Source organism: Lycium barbarum, chromosome 11 (genome assembly GCF_019175385.1).
Source record: "Lycium barbarum isolate Lr01 chromosome 11, ASM1917538v2, whole genome shotgun sequence".
Classification (NCBI taxonomy): Eukaryota; Viridiplantae; Streptophyta; class Magnoliopsida; order Solanales; family Solanaceae; genus Lycium; species Lycium barbarum.
Genome location: NC_083347.1, coordinates 68,829,818 through 68,835,933, shown reverse-complemented (window position 1 = coordinate 68,835,933; position 6,116 = coordinate 68,829,818). Strand labels below are relative to the sequence as shown.

The 6,116-nt window shown below is 40.5% G+C and overlaps 1 long non-coding RNA gene across 1 annotated transcript; it reads right to left on the bottom strand.

Annotated features, from left to right (window-relative positions):
• Positions 1 to 249: 249 nt before the first annotated feature.
• LOC132619123 (uncharacterized) lies at positions 250 to 2,754 on the bottom strand. The gene is made up of 3 exons (XR_009574521.1): positions 2,538 to 2,754; positions 1,740 to 1,790; positions 250 to 434 (listed from the first exon to the last, which is right to left on the bottom strand). It is a non-coding gene; the product is annotated as an uncharacterized LOC132619123 (long non-coding RNA).
• Between the last annotated feature and the right edge of the window lie 3,362 nt (positions 2,755 to 6,116).

Sequence of the window (6,116 nt, the reverse complement as noted above, 5' to 3'; positions counted from 1 at the left end):
CCATCCAAAATCCAAGGAGCTCACCTCGGTCTCTCAAGTAAGGCTCTAGCTGTCACACCCCGACTTTACTAGGGTGTGATGGGCACCCGACCCCATATCTGGAGTCGGGCGAACCCGCTAAATCTTGTTACGCATAGAAACCCATGAATCAGTAAAGAAAGAAATACATAGTAAGCTCTCCAATATTTTTTTTTTCTTTTCATAAGTAAGCTCTTACATCATGTAAGACTCGTAACATAAAACATAATAGCATATCGGCTGCTGGAGCCGCTTACAGACTGACAACCCAATACCCATTGCTTTGTCTGCAAAGTCTCTAACATAGAACAGAACATCATAGCATATACTTGGACTTGGCAATTCTCCGGGACAAGTGGAGTTCGCCATCTCCGCTGGAACATCTTTAGTAAGGTCTTCTAATCATCTGGGAGTACCTGCGCGGCATGAAACGCAGCCTCCGAAGAAGAGGGGTCAGTACGAGTAATGTACTGAGTATGTAAGGCATGAATAATGACATAATAAAGGAATATGCAGTATGAATAATAACGGAATAGACATATGGAGCTTATCTTGGAACAGAAGTAACCTGTACATATGAATGCTTTCTGCGGATGCCATGCATGCTTAGTTTCTTTTTCAGAAAAACGGTGCTTCTTATTTACATGTACAGAAAACAGAACATTTCAGAAAACGGTGTCCTTTATTTACATTCACAGACGCCGAGTACATCGGCTCTCCCACCCCCTCCCCAACAGTGTCCCAACATATTATATATATATCACATATACAGACGCCGTATCCGGCTCTCCCATATCCCGCGTCCGAGCATCCCGCGTCCGGGACGAAATCCAGCTGAATCAGGTGGTGATATAACAGTGGCCCTTCCCCTTTCCCCATATACATATACATATACATATTCACATTCATATACATATGTCATACGATTGGCATGCATGAGAGCCCAAAGAAAGTCATGTGTCCATCGGAGTGACGTAAGGTCGGTGACCTCCGATTACGTTATGGAATAATCATGGTCACTTTGTCTCACCTTGAAGGAACGAGTATTTTAAGGCGAGACTACCAACGGAAAATAGCCTTAAGAGAGAGCATAGAATGAAATCATGGGCATTATATCCGTCAATTCATATGCTTTGAAGTCTTTTAGAAACTAGTGTCATAGCTACGGAATAAAATTAAGGTTCAAGAACTAGTATAACACTTTCATATTCACATTGGATTTTTAGCTCAAGGCTCTTAGTCGTGGAATCATTCTTGTCGTACTTATCATAGGCATATTCTCTTTTCTGACATCATCGTTATCATTATCGTCATGGAAGTATTCTCGTTGGGATAGGTACAGTACTTGTCATTTGGTAATGGAATAAAGATCGAAGGTTTCTTTTGGATTCAGCTTCAAAGTAAGTCAAGCGGAACAATAAGGTAAATCCGGGAACCATTGGGCCCACCTCGGATCAAAGGAGGCGGCGTACCAAATTTGCATATGTTACATGTCATGGCGTTACTTGTGAGGGTTTTAGGGTAGTCGGGTCCTATTTATGCGAGTTCTAGAGGTTTAGGAAATTCTTCCAACATTTTGCACACTTTTTAATTCAATTCTACTGAATGAAAAAAGGGAAACTTTAGGCGCGGATTCCGGAGAATAGAGTTGTCCCCGAGGCTCGTATTCGACCTATTATGTCTAAGACATGCCAAAGAAGGAAGGGTGAAGCCTTACATACCTTTTCCGCTCCTTTTGCTTCTCCAAACTCAAGCTCCAAATTCACCAAAATCTACAAATTGGTCACATTTACCAAACCTTAATTAGAGCATTTAGAAGTGGGATTTTAAAGTAACATTTGTCTGCCGAAATTTCGGCAGCATTTCCCCTGTAAATACATCGTCCCCAAGAATCTATCTTGGCCAATTTCAATCAACAACAATCCGGGAATTCAACCCGGCCAAACTATCAACACAATGCCAACAATCATACCAAAAATTTCAATAATTTTACTCAAAACACCTTCTAACATTAATAACTCGTTTCACATAATTCAACGACGTTTTGTTTAGATTCCAACCAACTACCACAACATAATCCGCAACCTTCCAAATTAAATGAAACATCAATAACACATTTCTTACCTTTAACTTCAAGAACCACATCAACAATCTACCCGTCGACGACTTCATTTCAAACTACCAAACCATCATTTTCATCATAGAATCCACATTAACAACAACTAGAATATCAAATAAAATCAATTTACCATAGCTACCAAAACAGCCCCTTAGTCGGCCACAACTACATCATGCATATTTCCATGGATTTTCATTTTTTTTTCATGAATTACAACAACAACCAACCTACTACATAAATTTAGTTCATTATACTTAGATTCAATAACACATACGAGGCCACACACACACCATGCTCGGCTACAATTTCAACATCCATATTTTCTTATGAATTCTATTCTTTCCCACATACTACAACATACCAAACCATTCATAGCACAATCAAGGAGATGAATTCTTACCTTTCCTTCACAACTTCTCAACTTAGCTAAGGTTGGAGTTTTGCACCAAAGAATAATTCTCTTGCTTCAACAATTATACCATGTTGGAGAGCATCTTTGAATTAGTAGAAATACTATGAGAAATAAATTTTTGGGGCAAGATTTTTGGTCTTCTCTTTCTCCTCCTTCTTGGCCGAATTGGCCCCTCCTCTTTCTTCTTCTTCTAAATTTTTGTTTCCTTTCTCTACAACTTCTTGATTTAAAAAGATGACCTCTCCTATCTATATATATACTTGGCTTCTTCAAGCATGTGAGAAGCACATGCTCTCTTTATTCATTTTTTTTTCTTCTTCTAGAGCTTTCATCCTTTTTCTTGAATTCTCTTAAATAAAAGATGACTTACTTGTTTCATTTTAGCCACCACTTCTTTATATATACACTTAGGCCCCTTAAGTAAGAATGTGGACACTTGGCCATCCTTTCTTTCTCTAGAGAATTCCCCCTTTTTTTTTTTGAATTTTTCTTAGAATAAAAGATGACCTAATATCTTACCATGTACACTTTGGTCCCTCAAGAACTTTCTTGAATGCCTTGTGAAATTCCCATTTTGCCCCTCGACTTTCCTCAATATTACCATTTACCATTTTGAAATTTCTCCTTTTTGCCCTTAACCTTTCTCAATATTTCCGTCCAATAATATTCATAAATGATATTCATAACTAACTTGTGCACAATTTTTTTTTTGAAAATGGTCTCGCCTTTAACTTTCCACCACGACTTTGAAATATCCAAACGTGCAAAATACGGGCTATAACATCCTCCCCCCCCCCCCCCCCTTTAGAACATTCGTCCTCGAATGTTCAACTGACTTTGTGGGGTCTTGTAGCACTTCGAGAGGGGGTTCCTTTATAGTTGCCCTTTCCTCCATGTCCATTCCATATATGTTATCCTACTTTCCTTACTATCAAACTCCTGGATCCTTACGTGAGTCCTCATTCCATGTCATGAGTTTCTTTTATAGCTGCTCTTTCCATTATGCCCGTTCCTTATCCTTTACCTTATTTTCCTTATAATCGAACTCCTTGACCTTTCATGAGTCATTGCTCCATGTCATAGGTCTTTCTAACTCATTGTGTCACCTCATTATCCTTGTTCTTTCCGGGTCCTTCCTTTTCTAGTATTGTCTCGTCACCGCACCTTAACGGAAGCAATGTCTTAGTACGCAATCCTTACTTAACGATTCAATGTAGCCGTAGGCTATTTCTTTATCCTCAGGTCTATCTCTTAGTTTACTCATTGTTATTTCGCTTCTACTCTACTCCCAAGTATTCTTGCGACACGCCGACATATTTTAAACTCTGATTCCAAGCTAATAGATTTCCTTTGCTGACACTTGATAGTGTTGCAATTCCTTTTTAGGTCTACTATAATATGGCCTCCCCCCCTTTAGGGGGATCCTTATATGGCAACAGTCCTTCTATGAAATCTTTGTCTATCCCTTATCCCTCATCTCTTTGAGGTTTCTTACCTCTCACCTCCTTCCGATACTTTGATCTCTTTGTTTTCCACTTGCTCAATCTTTTCTTTCCAATTTTCGTCACACTAGAATTCTTCCATTTTGACTTGTAGTGGAGATGATACCAATTTTCCTAGTAACGCCTTCATCATTTATTCTTGCTGTTACTCGATCTTTGGTACCCCTTCGAACTTCGGTACCCTTGCGTGATCAATGCCTCTTTTTCCGTAGCTCCGATCGCTGGGACTCACATGTCCTCTGATACGATCATATATAGAATACGCTACACCTTCATACATATATATATATATATATATATAATTACTATCAACTAGCCCACCAAATACTTCCAACCACTATTCAAGCCTATCCTAATTCCCGAGCTATAATGCACTTTCTGCCTCTTCACCGATCTAGTTTGCCTCGTCCTACGCGTCTTCCTATGGTCTCCAATCATCCCATACACTCTAGTTTTCCTTAGACTACCCTAGCTTTTCATTTGTCCCTTATGTCTCAATTTATAGAATTTCTTGCCAACTTCCCAGGGGGTCACCCATCATGAAATTGCTCCCACCTGAGCACGCTTAACCCAAAAGCTTCACTGAAACTCGGTGCCTTAATGCCGATATTTTCGCGTCCGCTTCTTCACATGACCTTTATTACATGTTTTGGAGCGAGTCGAGGTTTCACAGGCTCCCAGGCACTTTCGTATAGCGTCCTTCTTTCACAATTACGATTTTACCCTTTTGGTTCCCGATGTTCATCTTCCGCTTGTGTGTATGGCTACCTCCTGTCCTGGACTTCCAGATTCCCGATGGTAGCGATCTCACCTTCGTTGCCACGCCCAAATCCATAACCTTTCTGAAACAACGCATCTCACTTATTACCTGTTTACAGTATCTTCTGCCCCCGTCTCTTCCTACTAGGTGTATCTATTCTGACAGACCTCCTTTTCCATTCTTACTTTTCCAAATCCGTACGTAGCAAGTACCGACAGTACTTCACAGAACACGCGGCTATATGACATATTCAGCCATCAGAACTTCCAGTTCCAAGTAACAGAACAATTATCCAGGCTTACCTTTGTAACTTGCCATCTCGTCACTTGTCTTCGTTCGTCGCCACTAGGCGTCTGCGAAAATTGACGGTTAGTATAAGGAATCTTATTGCCTATGACTTGGCTCTATCGCACGATCTAAGACAGAAAGAAGGTCAACATTTCCTAGATGTCCCGCAGCCTCCTGTTTATAAATGTGGCCGGCTTCACACTCATAAACAGGACTCTACTGGACACGACTTTGCAGACAACCCCTTAGACCGACCTGCTCTGATACCACTTTGTCACACCCCGACTTTACTAGGGTGTGATGGGCACCCGACCCTATATCTGGAGCCGGGCGAACCCGCTGACTCTTGTTACGCATAGAAACCCTTGAATCAGTAAAGAAAGAAATACATAGTAAGCTCTCCAATATATTTTTTTTTCTTTTCATAAGTAAGCTCTTACATCATGTAAGACTCGTAACATAAAACATAATAGCATATCGGCTGCTGAAGCCGCTTACAGACTGACAACCCAATACCCATTGCTTTGTCTGCAAACTCTCTAACATAGAACAGATCATCATAGCATATACTTGGACTTGGCAATTCTCCGGGACAAGTGGAGTTCGCCATCTCCGCCGGAACATCTTTAGTAAGGTCTTCTAATCATCTGGGAGTACCTGCGCGGCATGAAACGCAGCCCCCGAAGAAGAGGGGTCAGTACGAGTAATGTACTGAGTATGTAAGGCATGAATAATGACATAATAAAGGAATATGCAGTATGAATAATAACGGAATAGACATATGGAGCTTATCTTGGAACAGAAGTAACCTGTACATACGAATGCCTTTCTGCGGATGCCATGCATGCTTAGTTTCTTTTTCAGAAAAACGATGCTTCTTATTTACATGTACAGAAAACAGAACATTTCAGAAAACGGTGTCCTTTATTTACATTCACAGACGCCGAGTACATCGGCTCTCCCACCCCCCTCCCCAACAGTGTCCCAACATATTATATATATATCACATATACAGAC